The 19319-nt window shown below is 35.7% G+C and overlaps 1 protein-coding gene across 3 annotated transcripts in view; it reads right to left on the reverse strand.

Annotated features, from left to right (window-relative positions):
- XKR6 (XK related 6) overlaps positions 1–19319 on the reverse strand; it is a 339020-nt gene that overhangs the window by 215656 nt on the left and 104045 nt on the right. Inside the window, exon 1 of one of the 3 annotated variants that reach the window (XR_013172451.1) lies at positions 15460–19105. The exons of the other annotated variants lie outside the window; for them this stretch is intronic. The gene's annotated coding sequence lies outside the window, so the exon portion shown is untranslated. Of the gene's footprint in view, positions 1–15459; positions 19106–19319 lie in introns of those variants that run through there. 3 annotated transcript variants of the gene reach the window in all.

Genomic DNA, 19319 nt, shown 5'->3' on the forward strand with positions numbered 1-19319 from the left:
GGGTAAATAATTGGGGGTGGAGCAACAAGCGTTAAGGGAAGGTTTTTAGATTTTCTATTTGGTGAGTGTGTGTTTATCAGTTATTTTTCTCCTAGGAGCAATGAAAATTGTTTAAAATTGACAGTGCTGATGATTATACAAGTAAGTGAGGATAACATAAGACATGAACTGTTGACTTTGGATATTATCCATGATGTCCAATGGATGAGTGTCTGAAGGATACACTGACTGAGAGGCAGAACGGTGAACTGTGGTATATACATATGATCGAATATTGCACTGCTACAGAGAGGAACGAAGTCGTGAGGTATGCAACGTTGCGGATGAACCTGTCGGACATTATCTGATGCAAAGTAAGCCAGAAGCAAAAGAGCAAACATTGTATGGTCACATTTAGAAAATACTTAGAAAACTGGAGCCTAGATTGTAAGCTTTATAGCAGTCACGTTTAGTCCAGAGCCATAATTGCTATTTCTGGATTTGAGAAGCTGTGCTGTATATGTATGACCTGACATTTTCCTGGAACTTTGGGTACCTGTGTGACACCTGAGACAGAGAGTAGATGTTCAGCAGGTCTGAAAGGCAGCATTGCAACATACAACAACAGTTAAAGAAACTGAAAAAGAAATCAGGCTTCAACTAGAGACAAGAATGAAGCTGATCAGGGTAGGACTAAGGTAAATCAGAATACAGGGGTAAGGAAGACCCTGTATTTTAGAATTTCGTATACTCTATGAGATGAAAGGAAGAGAGGTTTATTTCGTCCAGAACCAAAATCTTCTGTAGCATACAATCTAACTCAACCTGTCTGGATAGATCATTAGAACAACCCAAACACAGACAGCCTAGAATGGGAAGGAAGGCTTGTAATTCTGTATAGCTTAATGTAATGCCAGGATACACATCAGACTACACTGAGCAGATAATTTAAAAGTATTGGCAAAGTCCCTTGAGGGATGGGAGAAAAAATACGGATCAATTAAATTTTACCATCCGGGAAATCCTTGATACTGTCTCAAACATTAGGGACTCCCAAATCAATAGGCCAAGCCCTTGATCTTGAGGCTTGCTCTTGTGAAGCTTATTTAGGCAGCAGAGAAGCTTAACCTATCTACAGTTATGCCTAAGAGTTACTTCCAGAGGCCCTCTTTTGTTGCTCAGCTGTGGCTTCTCTCTAAGCCCAACTCTCCAAGTAGTATCATTACCCTTCCCCAAGCGAAACATGATATCCAGGGGTGAAAGTCTTCCTGGCAACGTGGGATATGAATCCCAGGGGATGAGCCTGGCATGATGGGATTGCCAATGCCTTCCTGAACAAAAGGGGGAAAAGAAGTGTAACAAATAAGGAATCAGTGGCTAAGAGAGTTCAAATAGAGTTGTGAGGAGACTCTGGAGGCTACTCTTAGGCAACTTTCAGCTAGACATTGCCACTTATCATGGTTTGCCAAAACCCAACCAAAACCATTGCTGCCAACCCTAAAGAACACCTAGGGCATCATCTGAGATTCAGTAAAGGTTCCATGCACTATGATTACTTTCCAGAAACTACAACCTCCAGATGGGTTCCTAGATGAGATAAATCCAGAAACCCTGAGGGGCCAGCCTTTCCAGAACATCAGCTATTTCCATCCTTATCCCATACAATCAACAGCCCTTTTCAACATGAAAAAGGTGGAATGGGCATAACCCAAATACCCCTAAAAATTGGGAAAGATCAGAGGAGGAGATGGAGTTATAACAGAGAAGATAGGACTTAAATATGAGTATGACTGCTGATTCATTATATTGATATTTCTCTTACTCTTCAGTGTCTTGGGGCAGCTAGAAGTAAAAACATAAAATTGTGGAATTATAATTCATACCAAACTCTGAAATCTGTCCCATAACTAATTGTTGCAGCATACTTTGAAATTTACTGCTTTTTGTATATATGTTATTTTTCCCAATAAAAAAGAAAAAAATAACCGCCTATATAACAAACAATAGAAAATAAACTGAGGAAATATTTGAAGCTACTTTTAATATCCTAGAGTTCTCACAAGCTGCTAAGACCAAGACAAATGACCCAATGAAAAATGGGCAAAAAAGAATTCATTGAGAAAAAAAAGTGACCAATGAACATATCATATGGACATATGAAAATATCTTCAAATTCACTCAAAATTAAAGAAATTCAAAACAAAATGAGGTATTAACAGACTGACAATGATTATCAAGAGTGTGGGGGACCAAGCATATATATACAACTGGGAGAGGTGCAAATTTTTGAAGAACAATGGTAGTATTTACTAAAATTTAAAAATCAACATACTTTTGACCCAGAAATTTGACTTCAAGCAAAAAGACTAATTATTATAACAGCAATACTACAACATCACTATTTCTAAAACAAACAAAAGAACAACAGCACAATTTTAGAAAACAATTGTTGTCAAAAGGAAGCTAGTTAAAAAAAATTATAGTACATTTCATGTAGCCATGGAAAGGTGTCCTAGATATATTATTAAGGACATAAATAGGGTTACTGAAAAGACAAATATATAATGCAATCAAACATAATTTTTTAAAAAGGAGTGCAAGAGAAGATATGAATAAGAAAGGAAGGAGGACAGAAATAAAGGAAATGAAAATTCTGGAAGGCTACTCAAAAAACTTTCTAAACATATTATATTGAAGGAAAGCACTTCTTATCACTTTATATTTCATAATTAACTTCATACCATGAATATTTATTCTTTTCTTTTTTATTAGAAAAGGTATAGGTTTACAGAAAAATCATGCATAAAATTCAGTTTCCATATACCACTCTATTATCGACACCTTGCATTAGTGTAGTATGCTTGTTATAATCCATGAAAGAACGTTTTTTATAATTGTACTATTAAATATAGCCCATCACTTACAAAAGGGTTCACTGTTTGTGTCGTGCAGCCCTATTTTTTTCTAATTTTTACTCTAGTAGCATATATACAACCTAAAATATTTCCCTTTAAACACATTCAAATATATAATTCAGTCCTGTTAATTATGTTAACCTTGTTGTACAACCATTACCATCATCTGTTACCTAAACTTTATGATCAACCCAAACAGAAACTGTACAATTCAGGCATTAGCTCTACATTCCCTTCCCACCCCACTTCCCAGACCCTGATAACCTATATTCTAGTTTCTGAAACTATTAATTTGCTTATCCTAATTATTTCATGTCAATGAGACCATACAGTATCTGTCCTTTTGTGTCTGCCTTATTTCATTCAACCTGTCATCTTCAAGGTTCATCCCTGTTGTCACGTGTCAGAACTTAATTCTTCTCTTTACAGCTGAATAATATTCCATTGTATGTACACAATACATTTTATTTAATCATTCATCAGTTCATGGACACTTGGGTTGCTTTCACGTTTCAGCAATTGTGAATAATGCCAATATGAACACTGGTGTGCAGGTATATATATGTTTGAGTCCCTGCTTTCAGTTCTTTTGGGCGTATACCTAGAAGTAGGATTCAGGATCATATGGTAATTCTAAACTTAACTTTATAAGGAACCACCAAACTGTCTTCTATAGAGGTGGCACCATTTTACCTTACAATTAATTTTTTTCAGGAATGCTTTGCTATTTCAGAACTTCAAAATTCTAGGGATTGTGCTTCTCAAAATGGAAAAAAAAAGGGATTTTTAGACTTACGTCTCATCAATCACTTCGTGATTTTAAGAATTAATTCATGGCCAAAAGCACAGAGGCATACTTAAGGATGACTATCAACATGGCACATGCAATATATTTTTTTGGCTTTCCTATTGCTTGTTTTTTTCTAACACTCTTTGAATCTGCAGGCCACACTGTGGCATGCAAAATATGTTTTCACTACTTGCTCCTATAAATAAGAGGTCTGTTACAAGATAGTGAGTTTATTTTTAAGGACTTAATGGCTGTTTTAGTTTTTAAAAGCTGCTGGAATGCAATATACCAGAAATGGAATGGCTTTTAAAAGAGGGAATTTATTAAGTTGCAAGTTTACACTTCTAAGGCTGTGAAAATGTCCAAACTAAGGCATCCAGGCCAATGATGTTCTGGGTTTCTCTCTCAGCTGGAAAGACACATGTCAATGTTTGCTAGCTTTCTTTCTCCAGGCTTCTTATTTCATAGGGATTCCTCAGGCATGTTTTCTTTATGCATCTCCAAAGGTCTCTGGCTGTGTGGGCTCTGTTGGTTCTGAAGCTTCTTCCAAAATGATTCCTTCTTAAAGGGCTCTCCCAGTAAGCAACCCCACCTTGAATGGGTAGAGACATATCTTCATGGAAACAATCAAAGGATCCCACCCAGCAATACTGAATGAGGATTAAAGAGCATGACTTTTCTGGGGTACACAACAGTTTCAAAGTGGTACAATGGGATATCCAATAACATACTGTGTCCCACAGATTTAGCTATAATTAATTCTTTTGCATATCCTCCAAATTAGAAGAAATCACCAATCCAGTAAAACTGTCTGTTGCTTTAGACTTCTTCAGTGATCTTAGACTCCAAATCCAGGTCCTTCAAAATTATGGACTTGCCATTTTATGTGACATCTGCTATTATAGACAGAATGCATGAAACTGGTCAAGTTTCTTAATAAAACATCATTGAAGAAAACAAAGCTCCTAGTTAGAAATATCAAAACGAGTTACAAATCAGTATTTGTCCATTTTTATAATGATCTTAACTCTATGGCTCTCCATATTTGTTCCAAATCAGTAGCAGCCAGAGACAGAGCTCTTCTTCAATTGTACAGCTGAGACATTCAGCAGGAAAACAAGAGACACCATGACTATGGCACTCACAATCCCCATAAACCCCCAAAAGTGAAATGTTCTGATAAATGACTAACAATTGCAATGCATCATTTCTGATATGAGCCACAAGTGTGTAACCACTGGCATTGTACAAGATTTTGAAAAATTTCCATCAGCATTTTTTGTTAATATTAAGCCACTATAATTGAACTGCTATAGCACATTCATTTCTACTATCTAATTGTACTTGAGCCCTCACTTCTATTTTGGAATAGCTGATTCTGTTGTTTCCAAACTCTTCTCTCATGCTTTGTTTGCCTCTTTTTCTCCTATCTAAAGGTAAAAAGGGCCTCATTCTCTTTCAAAGGCTAACTCTTTGTTCACATAACCCCTGTGGAGTCACATTCCATTTAGTTATTCCCTTATTCATTTTCATCCTCAGTGTCTCCTTGGATAGCTCCTTTCCTTCTACCTACAAATGCCTACAAATATATTCACATCTTGACCCTGAGACCAATCCACAATACATTTACTTGTACATACTGACTTCAGCTAACATCCTTCCTCTTTTCTTTACTGACAAACTTCCAGCTTCCTCAAGGATTGTCTACATTTGATTCATTTGCTCAAAAAATATTTACTGAAAACAATGAGCCAGGGCCCAGGGATACAAACTAATGTAGTCCCTTGGTCTTATGGTTATACATTACACAAATAATCAGATAAGTTTAAGGTTTCAAGATGTTCACTGTCATGAAGGGAACATACCTGGGGCTTTCATAGAATATAAATAGGGGGGCTTGATTAAGATTGGGCTGCCTTCTGCACAACCTCATAGTAGGCAAGGTGATTCACAGTACGGCAGCCCTGACTGGGTCTCTTGAAAGAAATGATATTTAAGAAGAGACTTTAAGGCTGAACAGGATTTGACATGGAAAAGAATAAAACAGGGAGCATTCCAGGCAAAGGGAACCGTGTCGTGAAAGTCTTAGGGCAGAAAAGCATAATGGTAAATTGGAGAATTAGTAAAAAGGGCAGTGTGGCTAGAATATATATAGAAGAAGGCAAAACAGGCAAGAACCAGATCAATGAGAGTCTTGTAGGCCACAGTAAGAATTTTGGATTTTATCCTAAGTCCAACAGTGACTGCATTTGTTTATTACAATATTTAGCTCTTTGCAAAGTGGCTTTTACTCTTACTTTTCCCTTAAAGGCCAGCCATGCACTCCTAATACTCAGAATCTTCTCAGTTCATCATTTGACTTTTTGGTTCTAAGGTAACTTTTAAGCCTACCTTGAAAGCCTGAATTGTCATTCATTTTTGTATCACCCACTACTCCCAGTATTTTAGCTTAATATTTTGTATATAGAAGGTGTTCAAATTTTGTGCAATGGACAAATCAATGCTGGAATAAAACAGAATGGTGAAAAGTCAATTACAACAGTACAAGCATACAACCACATTGAATAAGATTCCCTAAAAGTACATTTAAAATTGCTTTAACTTAGGGGTCTGGCTTATTTTTTCATGTAGTAATGAAATATTTATGAAATCAAAGAAGACTACATGGTCAGATTACATAGCTGTTCTTTGTGTGTACTATGTAGCTGGATGGAAAAATGTATGAGAGTTAATATAGGTCTCCTTGACTACAATTGTAAAAATTAGAAAATTCAGTTAAATACCTACTTAATTAAAATCCACCGTATTTATGGATACTAACAGGAGAGTACCAAACTTCTGTATTATTAAGTGGAAATAAGCACCAAATATTTTAAGTTATTTTCACAGAAATTCATGAGGAAAGGTGCCAAATTTGCTAGGCTCAACATGTAAGGGTTCTGTCCACATTCATTACAATTACTGGTACAGACATAGAAAGAAATGTAAATTTTTTTTTATTTTAGTGTAATATAACTTCTCTAACATGAGCTACAGCTATTTCAGTTCTTCACACACCTTTTTGTTCATGTCCAGAGTATAATTAGAGTTGGGCCCTGCATTAGTCCCTTATATCAATGAAGCTTGAGCATGTTTGGTATTCTCTATAGAAAACAAATAAAAATGTACCTTCACTGTTTTTTTATTAAACTCATTATTATTTTTTTTTTAGAATTTCAACTTTTTTTATTGTATAGTATAACATATATACAAAGCAAAGAAATAAAAAAGGAATAGTTTTCAAAGTACTCTTCAACAAGTGGTCACAGGACAGATCCCAGAGTTTATCAAGGGCTACCATGAGATCCTCTCATATTTTTCCTTCTAGCTGCTCAAGAACCTTATATTATCTTTTATAACCAAGAGTAAGACCTCTATAAAATTTAAATGTTACTGATTGAAAAAATCATCATCTGCACTGACCTCTGCTTTAAAATGGCTTGGAAAGGAGATTCTGAAGTTTAATTTGTATACACATCAGTATATTTTTGTTTTCTTATGTCTAGTTTTCTTAGCAGTAATTAGAATGTTTTAGAAGCCCATGATATAGGATTGAGAAATCCTTCTTGACCAAAAGGGGAAACAGAGAAATAAGACAAAATAAAGCTTCAATGGCTGAGAGATTTCACAGTCATGAGATCATCCTTGAAGTTATTCTTATGTATTATATATGTGGTAGTTAGGCTCAGGTGTCAAGTTGGCCAGGTGAAGGTGCTTTGTTCTGTTGCCGTGGACATGAGCCAATGGCATGTGAACCTCATCTGTCACTGATTACATCTGCAGTTGGCTAGGAGGCATGCCTGTTGCAATGAATAATGTTTGATTTAATTGGCTGGATGCTTAAATGAGAGAGCTCAATGTAGCACAGCCCGAGCAGCTCAGTACACCTCATCTCAGCACTCACCACTCAGCTCAGGCCTTCAGAGATGCAGAAAGGAATCACCCTGTGGAAAGTTGTTGGAACACAGAGGCCTGGAGAAAAGGTCAGCAGAGATCGCTTTGTGCCTTCGCGTGTGAGAAGGAACTTCAGTTGAAAGTTAGCTGCCTTTCCTCTGAAGAATTATATGTTTTTAACTAAATAAATCCCCCCTCAAAAAAAAACAATCCATCTCTGGTATGTTGCATTCTGGCAGCTTTAGCAGACTAAAACAATATAGATACCCCTTTTTAGTTTATGGCGTATCGGAGTAGCTAGTAGCAGGGAAGTACCTGAAACTGTAGAACTGTGTTCCAGTAGCCTTGATCCTTGAAGACGATTGTAAGCTATATAGCTTTAAGAATGTGACTGTGTGATTGAGAAAACCTTGTGCGATGCTCCTTTTATCCAGGGTGTGGTCAGATGAGTAAAAGAATATGGATAAAAATAAATAATAGGGGGCTAAGGGGTAAAACGAATTTGGTAAATTGAAATACTAGTGGTCAATGTGGGGAGTAAGGAATATGGGATGCATGAGTTTTTCTTGTTCCATTTTATTTCTTTTTCTGGAGTGATGCAAATGTACAAATGATCATGTTGATGAATATGTACAACTATATGATGAAAGTGTGAGCCATTGGTTGTATTCTGTGGATAGAGTGTATATGTGTGAAGATTTCTCAATAAAAATATATATATATTTTTTTGCATGGGCAGGCACCAGGAATCAATAAAAATATTTTTAAAAAGAAGCCTATGATGCCTCAGTCCTGCTAATAAAAGGATACTGTGTTGTCCAAAGGAGATGATCAGACTAATAATTGAAACATATCTGGATAGTGTACTGATCAAGATTTTTTAAAAAGTGTTTGTGTTTGGACAATAAAATAGAATCAAGGTGCTTAATATGGAAATGTTCATGATAAATTCATGCTCCATGAAATGTGTACCATGGAATTTTTAATATTAATTTTACTATACTGGATAAGCATGTCATTTTTTTGTGATTCCCAACAACACAGGTAACAAGTACAACCCTGTTTAGGGATATCAGAAGAAATTATATAGTAATTAAGAATATCGATGCACAGTAAAGAATTTTCGCATTTTCCAAGTCACTGAGGGTAACTATCCCAGTAAAATGAAAGCAAATTGAGGGACGCATGAATTTCTAACTTCTTACCAGATACTTAGAAACCATACTATCACTTGTCTAAAGAAAAATTCTCTTGCTCTCTGCAGTCACACTCCTTGTAAATTACTTCTTTGTGAACAGCAACCATTCTCTTTCAGCCAGAAAACTTTACCATCTTGTTCCATTCTTCACTAGCCACGTACCTCTCTCTTTACCAGAAGCGTCTTTTCATTTTGGAAAGGTTACAAACAAGGCCAGTATAAACTCATTAAATGACAAATTTAGTTCTCTAAACTGAGTGACAATCATTTTTAAAAATATTTTTATTAAGAAATCTTCATACACAAACAGTCCATCCATGGTATACAATTAATGTAACTCACAATTCCATCACATAGTTGCATATTCATCTCCATGATCATTTTTAGAACATCTATATCACTCCAGAAAAAGAAAGAAAAAGAAAAAAGAAAATACTCACGCATCCCATACCCTTTACCCCTCCCTCTCATTGACCACTAGTATTCCAATCTACCCAATTTACTTTACTCCTTATCCCCCTACTATTTATTTATTTTTATCCTTATTTTGTTACTCATCTGTACATAACCTGGATAAAAGGAGCATCAGACACAAGGTTTTCAAGAATCAAGGCTACTGGAACACAGCTCAACAGTTTCAGGCATTTCCCTCCAGCCACTCCAAATACACCATAAACTAAAAAGGGATATCTATGTAATGCATAAGAATAACCTTCAGGATAACCTCTCAACTCTGAAATTTCTCAGACACTGAAGCTTTATTTTGTCTCTTTTTTTCTCTTTCCTTTTTGGTCAAGAAGGCTTTCTCAATCCCATGATGCTGAGTCCTGGCTCATCCAGGGAATTCTGCCCCATGTTGCTAGGGAGATTTATACCCCTGGAAGTCATGTCCCATGTAGGAGGTCAGGCAGTGAGTTTGTCTGCCAAGTTGGATTAGAGAGGCCACATCTGAGCAACAAAAGAGGTTCTCTGGGGGTGACTCTTAGGCATAATTATAAATAGGCTTAGCTTCTCCTTTGCAGGAATAAGTTTCACAGGAGCAAACCCCAAGTTCAAGGGCTCAACCTATTGATTTGGTTGCCCCCACTGTTTGCGAGAGTATCAGGAATTCTCCAATTGGGGAAGTTGAATATTTCTTCCTTTCTCCCCAGTTCCCCAAGGGGACTTTGCATACTTTTTTATTCACTGCCCAAGTTACTCTGGGATATCTGGGGCACTAACCTGAGTGACAATCATTTTTAAGACACCTGGCACTTGGCAACAATTTATAGTTTGCAAGGTGCTTTCATATGCATTATATTACAAAATTCTTCAAACAGAATTGACCATTAGGGTCCTGGCATATTGGCAAGTATTCAAGATCCCCAATAATCTATCCCCATTCTTTCCATACTTCTGAATAAATGTTGTCTTCTAATCAGACTAGTTTACTCATCCAAATACACCATGTTCATTTTCATCTTTTTTGTTACATAGTGATGAGTTCACCTGAAATAAACCTGCCTTTCTCTCTCTCCTTCGAGATAGCAGGCCAGTCTCATGAACTAAAGGCCACAATAGTCTCCACCACATTACAGAACCACCACTGCATTTAGTTTATCTACCAGGTGTACCTAAAATCTTCACACTGGAAATGTTTGCATTATATCATTTCATCTAAATTCTTCCCCAAATAAAACTTTTTCGAAGCACACAGAAAATTAATATTAAAGTTTATTCTAGATCATATAATATCAAATATATAAGTAACTACATACTGGTAAATCCTAAAAAAAATTAATAGTATAGTACATAAATGGACAAATGAAAATGTAAATAAAATCTAATGATATCTGTGTCTCCCAAGGGAAGATTAATCTAAAATAGCTATGAGTAACTTAACAGCTAGCTTTGACAAATACCAACCAGATAGTTAAGTAACTCAGATTTGTAGTTGTTCTCATTAAAGGCAGAAAAATGCAAACTACTTCCCAATAACAAAAAGATCTTAAGAGAATTAGTAAGACCTCAAAATTCAAATGAAACTTTTGGGAAAATACTTCAATTATCATCCAGCTGTAATATCCCTGAGAACCATGTCTTATAAAGCAGTTCTGCTTACATCTACTCTTATTGTAAACAAATAAATAACCTCTTGGTATAATCTTCATAAGTTTAGGACTAATGTTGACAATGCTGACTTCCCAGTGGAAAGCTATGCAGAAAAAATACACAGTTCAGTGAAATAAGCCAGACACAAAGAAGACAAATATTGCACGATCTCACTTATATAAAATAAATACACAAATTCAGAGTCAGAAACTAGAATACAGATTACTAGAGGCTGGGGTGTGAGCAGGGAATGAGGACTTAACATTTAATTGGTACAGGGTTTCTGTGTGGGGCAATGGAAAATTTTGCTAATGGATGAAGTGACGGAAGCACATTATGAATGTAAATAACACCACTGAATTGTATATGTGAATGTGGTTAAAAAGGGAAATTTCAGACTGCATACAGATTACCAGAATAAAATTTAAGAAAACAAAAACACTGTTCAACACAAACAGTAAACCCTAATGTAAACCATGGACTACAGCTAATAGTGTAATTAGAGTAATACTGTCTTATCAAATATAACAAAGGTACCATACTATGCAAAATCTTAATAATAGGAAAAACTATGTGTGAAAGAGGAAGCAAATGGGAACTCTGTACTTTCTACATGATTGTTCTGTAACCCTACAACTTCTCTAACTGAAAAAAAGGTAAAGAAAATATGAAAAATACACAACTATATATTCATTATCTATTAATGGAATAAACAAGGTCATTAACAATTTAAATTAAAATTTAAGTTACTAAACTTAAAAAATACATGTCCCACACATAAAAATACTTGCAATATTTTTCTTGACAACTTGCTTTAAGTTCACAACTTCCTTCTTACATCACAGCTTATGCTCTTTTTGTAAAACTGAACTTGAAAAACATGCCAGTTGTTATCTTTTTGAAGTAAAGTAAAGATTTTTTTTTTAAATAAAGGAATTCTATTTTGACAAAGACTCTAATCTGTAAATCTACATTTCTATTTCATATTCAATTGTAAACTAAAGCAATGAATTGCACAAAGATATGTCCACCTTTAAGACCATCTCCTATACTGTGAAGTCTGATGGTACATTTCTTCAATAATATCAATAACCAATCTCAAACTGGAACTAAAAAATAGCTGACAAACATAGCAATTAAAAATTCAAATTTGCAAAGTTTAAGATACTTGACCATCAAAATATATATACTGTTTTTTTTACATTTTTAAAGAGGCTGAATCGCCTGAATACATCTATTCAGAAAAGAATTTTCATTTCTGTTTACTGACAGATAATATTTGGAAATAAACATACCACAAATTCTTTGATTATGTCCTGCCTGTTGCTACTTAAGAGTGTTTGAACTTGTGTTCTCTTCTTGGGTTGTGCTTCCTTCACAATTTTCATGGCTTGCTACTGCATCTCAGTAAGGTATTTGTTCAAATGCTAAGTTCTCAGGGAGCCCTCTCTGACCAGCTTATCTAAAACCTATTTAACCAATTTTAATCAATCCAGAGCCTCTTTTCTTATACTGATTAAGTTTTCCTCCTAGCACAGTTTATTATTAACATTTACTGTATTATCACCTATTTACTTTCTCTCTCTCCCCCGGAATAATCCTAATTTCCTAATATTTATATCTGAGGCCATATTCTATAGTCTAATCAAACAGGAAAACAACAAAAAAAAATCTCAGTGATAATCTACTTTCTAGAGTATAGATCGTTTCATTTACTCATTTTACACAATGAGGTACTGAAGACCCTCCAATGGCAAAACAGCAAACCAGGACACTATTATAGCCAACCTTTAACCTTTAATCTGTGACGGATTCTTGAGATCAGAATCTAAGTGACCAGAAACAGGCCCAAATGTTTTTTTTTAAGTATAAAAATCACAAGCAGAAGCTGAAGAAAATTATTACAGAGGTTTCTCAAGAGAGTCTTAGTAAAATTAAAGTTCAAAAAAGTACAGTAATTGATTGGTAGAATGATCAAGCAATTGTAAAAGCCAAAATGTGAGCACAAGTGCACTTAAGGATTGGCTGGGTGATTAGGAGAAAGAATGGGGGTGCGAAGCGGACTGGGAGGACATTAAGCAAAGAGGCAGCACAGGAAGTCCACAAGGGAAAACCAAACGCAAGGTAGAGGAGAGGAAGTAAGCAATGAACAAAAGTTTATTGATAGATGACTACACTAATTTTTAGTGCCCAGTGTATAATGAACATGTGGGTCCTTCAAAAAAAATTATTACTAATTTCAGGGTGGCAAGAGGAAAACATTAAACCAAGCCTGAGGCCCTGTGTGACTGTATAGGTCGCAGGCCCATGAAACTGACCCTTTTTAATGAGCTAAAAGTCTGGAGGCAATTACCTCTACTTTTAAGTCTTAAAATAAGGCAGACTGCAAGACTTGTGCAATAAGAGGGAGGGGTCAGGGGTCTGGGATATATGGGGTTTTCTTTCTTTTTTTCATTTATTTCTGGAGTAATGCAAATGTTCTAAAAATGATCATAGTGATGAATACACAGCTTTGTGATGATATTGTGAACCACTGATTGTATACTTAGGATGGACTGTATGGTGTGTGAAGATATCTCAATAAAAATTGAAAATAAAAAAAAAACAAAAAATGATTGGAGGCAAGGCAACTACTGCTCCAGGCAGCAAGGAGTAGGAGAAAGGCAAAAGCATACCACTCCTGTCTAAGTACAGTAGGCAGCATTCAGAGACCACCGGCAACCTTGAGACCACTGGGCATATGGAGGCCCAAATGACTTCAGGTATTCCCAGGTTTTACTGAAAATGCAGGTAAGGGGACATAACACATTAAGATCTATTAATATAATTCCATAGTTGATTATATTACTGCAGATCAGCTGGGGGGAGCTTACTAGGCAAGAAACACGCGATCAGTAAGTTTTGTTGAAGATCATAATAAAAAAGATCTGGAGTCTGTCACTACCCAGGAGAGATGGATATGGCTCCCTAAGAGCAAAAAGACAAGAACACTTTTAATTATATCTACAATATGCAACATGAAGGATAGGAAAGGTTCAAACAAATTTTTCCCTACTGATTAAATGTCAGTGTTTGCCATGGTTTAATTTTAAAATGCTGTTATGCAAGGAGATGGAGAATTCTGGGGTTGGACATGAAAAAGCTTTAATAACATAATGGGTCTTGGACAATTTAAAGAAAGAAGTATAAATCTAGAAGGAAAAAAGAACCCCACAAAAAACTGCCAGTTATGCCTCTATTTCAGAAGACAAATTTGTTTTGAGTTCATCTTCTAATATCTGTCATTTTGTGGTAGGGTACGAAAGAAGACCATCATTTTGTTAACCACCTTTGTTAATTTAATTTTCCTGACAGCTTAAGCCAAATAAACATCATGATAAAAAAGAATAAAGTAAGTTCACAAAACTGAAGCTTCACAAAGATGAAAGAAAAAAAAAAAGAGGGGGCATCACAATAATATGTGGATAGCCTTCTTTACAGACAACCTTTGGGTAATGTTAGGAATTGAAACCTGAATTCAAAACTTTTTTAATGCCTTTTCTTTCTAATATAAAGTTAAGGTAACCCAATATTAAACATACTAAGAATTTGATTATTTCTGTTAACATTTAAAATGGATAAAGGTAAATTCATTTGTATTTCATTTTTGTTTTTAAAATTATTTAACTTCTCAGTATCATCTTGATATTCAAAAAGCAGACACTTCAACTTAATGAACTATTCTTTTTTTTTTTTTTTTTTTTGTATGGGCAGGCATCAGGAATCAAACCAGGGCAGGGCCTCTGGCATGGTAGGCGAGAATTCTGCCACTGAGCCACTGTCATACCACCCTGAACTATTCTTTTTCATCTCAATATAAAAAAGTACTCCCAACCTATAAAATCAAATAGCACAAAACATTTCTAATAAATGCCTACCTCTACTATTATTTTCCAGAGTATTATAATTTCATTTCCTCCTTACAACATACTGTATTAGCATGAATGGAAAAGTTTCTTCATTTTCCAAAAGGAAAAACTATGCTAAAAAGATTAAGATTTAAGTTCCTACAGTAAGACAAAGCTTCTGACATATATTTCAAGACACTTCCTTCTCTCCATAAGGCAGTGCAAAAGGAAAGATATTTTACACTATAACACAATTATTTCACACCTCCTTTCCCTCTGGAAACTATAAAGCAAGCATACAATATATTCAGAGAAAGAGAAACTGGCTACCTGAGATAATGAGAAATAGTGCACCTCATTTATCCCTTACAGGAAGTAGAGATGTAAGAGAACTAGGAAGGCAGAAAAAAAATGTTGACACTAGATGGATTCCAATTCCTCGTAACTCGCAAATGTGATTGCTTTATTATTTTGAGATTAGAATAGCAAAGATTGAATCTTTAGTGGGAATGGATCTTAAGTCACGTAGTCCAAACTTTCACCAGTGCTGCTTAAATATCTCCAAGGACAAGAAAACTGCTACCTTGGAAAATCTAACTCTGCTAGAAATCATTTTGGTTCTATGTAATATAGAAAAAAATAACTATATCAGGATATAGCAATTACCTCATTAAAGGTCAACTCATTTTATTTTTTATTGTTCAATAATAACAAGAAGTCCCAAGGTAAGGCATCTCCGAGGTTTGTTATTTGGGTGGCTCAAAACGACATCATCAAGGACCTAGGTTCTTTACTTCTTTTTACTCTGCCATCAGCAGGTTGATTTAGCTCTCCTTATGATTTTAAGAGTGTTCTCATCATTCCAGGCATCATATGCAGACGTGACAATGTCCTGTGAAAGAAGATGATTATTTCTTCCTTTTTCAATCTTTCTATTAGAGAGGAACACATGTGTCTGAAATACCCTAGCACACATCTTACTGGCTGGAATTACACCTGGCCAAACACTGGCAAGGAAAATGGGTTCATCAGGATTGGCTGAAACTAATCATGATTTACTCCTCTGGAGCTGTGATCTGCTTCTCTTGAAATATACAGCCGTACAGAAAGGATAAGCCATAAATCACTCAAACAAATTCAAGGGTTCAATGAGGAAAGAAATCACTCTTCAATTTACCAATATCCCTCTCATGAAATGCTCAGGACCCTCTCAAAATGTTTATTATCAAATACAGAAAAACCATTATCTCTCTTGTTCTGAATACTACACTTCTATCAGTATACTAACAATAAACTTGCTAGAAGCTCCTTTCTTTTTTCTTGTGAAAATCTATTATATATGATCTTTTATAATCTATACTTTCCCCTCTTTTTAGAGTATGAAACTCTGCATTTAATTATGCTGTATTCCACCTTAGTTTTGGCCCATCTTTCCAAAATATCCAGGCCTCGATTTTTTTTTTTTTTTACTTCTAAAAACCACACTTAAAACCAATGTGCTGGAAAGGATTGTGGGAAGACAGTAGAGTAGGAAGCCCCACATATCAGTCCTTCCACCAGAACTACTACTAAACAGGCAAGAACTGTCTGAATCAACTATGTAAAAACTCAGGAGTTCAGGAGAACACAGTATAGCACTCAAGGAAGAGCAAGAGGAAGAGGCTGGTAAGTAATAGTAGATATTCTGAGCAGCCACTACCATTGCCCAGGCCCCATTCTCATGGCAGGCAGCTGTGGGGTACATCCTTGTTGTAGTTTGCTGGTGCCATTAAAGGTCATGAAAAAACAAAACACTTTCCCAAGATCTGGGGGGAGGGGAAGAGCAGGCCATTCACTTATCACTGCTTTTGATAAGCTGTTTCTGAGCACTGGGGCCTGGCTGTGAGCGTGGCCATTGCTCCAACCTGCCCAGGACAAAGCAAGCAGAGGAGACTTAAAGATAGTATCTGCTCACTCAGAGCAGCAGAGGATAGTTGAAGAACTGCATATGACCGGCTGGGACCACGTCAAGAAAGTGCAAATTCGGGGAGCCATGGAGGAACCTCCTGGTGCCTTTCATGACTCCTACCTCATGCCCTTCCCAGGGCAGTTTGGAGCCAGCCAATGCTTCTTTTGTAGGTCCCAAGCCTTGATCTGGCTGGGAAAGACTGACTTTGGAAATTTCTCTCCAGCTTGACCACCATTACAGAATGTGCCATCCATACAAAAGCAGCTGGACACAAGGAAAGCAGTGTCAGAACAATTGATGCAGATGATTAAGGGCAAAGGCTTACCTGCTTTAAGTCAGGCAGTAGAAAACCCAGGAAAAAGGAGAAGTTCTGTTTCCTGGGAAGCAGAGGGAGTATTCAAATTCTTAATCAACAGGGGAAGTCCTGTTGAAAGGACATCAGAAAAGCAATGACAATGAACAATGAGGAATATGAGAATCTGAATATAGAGACAGAAACTTTAAAAAGGAACCAAACCAAACTACCGGAGTTGAAGACCAGAGTAAATGAAATGAAAAATTCCCAGAAGGGTTTCAACGGCAGATTGGAATCGGCAGAAGAAAGATCACTGTGCTCAAAGACAAGGCCACTAAAATGAGTCAGTATGAAGAACAGAAAGAAAAATAAATTATGAAAAGTAAAAATAGCTTAAAAGAACTCTGAGACACCATCAACCATATCAAAATATCAAACAGGGATACTAGAAGGGGAAGAAGAAAGAAAAGGACAGAAGGAATGTTCAAAGGAATGACAGTAAATTTCCCAAACACAGCAAAAGACATGAATATGCACATCCAAGAAGTCCAGAGAACACCAAAGAGGACAGAAAACACGTTCTTCTTTTATTGCTCAAACTGTTGATTTAAGGGACAAGGAGTTCTGAAGATGCAACAGAAAAATAAAATGTTTTATACAAGGGACTCCATTAGATTAAATACCAATATCTCATCAGGAATTGCAAAGACAAGAAGGCAGTGGGTTGAAAAAGTTAAAGTGCTGAAAGAAAATAACTGCCAACCAAGTCTTTATTTCAAAAATGAGGGAGAGATTAAAACATTCCCAGATAAACAAAAGCAGAGATTTCACTATCATTATACCCACCCCACAAGCAATGTAAAGGGAGTTCTTCAGACTGACAGGTAAGGCCACTAGACAGTGGGTTCAAAGGAGCATAAAGAAATAAAGACCTCCAGTAAAGGTAAGCATTTGGGTAAATATAAATGCCTGTATTAATGTATCACACTTTTTGATATGTAACTCCACTTCTTACTACCTGTAGGTAATAAAATACAAATGCATAAAAAGTAATGATAAATTTATGGTTTTGGAATACAACGTGTAAAGATTTAATATGTAACAAGTACAAAAAAGGGTGCAGAGACAGAGAGGTACAGGAACCATGTAGGTATGTGCTAATAAAGTCAGACTGGTATTAAATCAAATATTGCTGCTGTATATTTAGGATGTTAAATTTTAACCCCATGGTAACTACAAGGAAAATATGTGAAAAATATATAGACAGATAAAAATAAAGAAGGGGCACAGAATGGCACAAAACAAAAGTATCAGATAAATATGATGGTAGGCATTTACGGAAGAACTGAGGTACAAAAAAGTATGATTTATAAAATGGCAGAAGAATTATCAGTAGTGACTTTAAATGTAAATAGCTTCAACACTCTAGTCAAAAGACAGAGACTAGCAGAATGGATAAAAAAATGTATGACAGAACCAACTGCTGTCTATAAGAGATTCACCTTAAACTCAAAGCATTATAATTGGTTGAAAGTGAAAGAATGGAAAAAATATACCATGCAAGTAGAAACCAAAAGAAAGCTGGGGAAGCTTTACTAATATCAGATAAAACAGACAAAGTAAAAAAACGTTATGAGGAACAAAGATAGTCATTACATACTGATAAAGGGGACAAGTCAACAAGAAGATGTAACAACTATGAATATTATATATGCACCTAATAGCACAGCCCCAAAATAAATGAAGCAAATACTAGCAAATTTGAAGAGAGAAATAGATGGTTGTAGACTAAAGTAGGAAACTTTAATACACCACTTTCAAGAATGGATAGACTATCTAGACAGAAGATCTAGGAACCAATGGCTAGAAGAGGAAATCACTAGGAAAACAGTTGTGACAAGTGAAAATGAAAAGACAACACACCAAAACTTATGGGATGCAGCACAGGAAGTACTGTGAGGAAAATTCAAAGTTCTTAATGATTACAGTAAAAAGGAAGAAAGACTTCAAATAAAAGAACTAAGCTCAAAATTGGAATAACCAGAAAAATAAGAGCAAACTAAACTCAAAGTAAGGAGAAGTAAGGAGGCAATAAAAATTAGAGCAGAGATAAATGAAATATAGAATAAAAAAAATAGAATTAACAAAACCAAAAGTTGGTTCTTTGAAAAGTTTAATAAAACTGACAAACCTTTTAGCTAAACTGCTGAAGTAAAAGAAAGGACCCAAACAACTAGAATTAGAAATTAAAAGGAGGATATTACTATTGACCCTACTGATGTA

Source organism: Tamandua tetradactyla, chromosome 3 (assembly GCF_023851605.1).
Source record: "Tamandua tetradactyla isolate mTamTet1 chromosome 3, mTamTet1.pri, whole genome shotgun sequence".
Taxonomy (NCBI): Eukaryota; Metazoa; Chordata; class Mammalia; order Pilosa; family Myrmecophagidae; genus Tamandua; species Tamandua tetradactyla.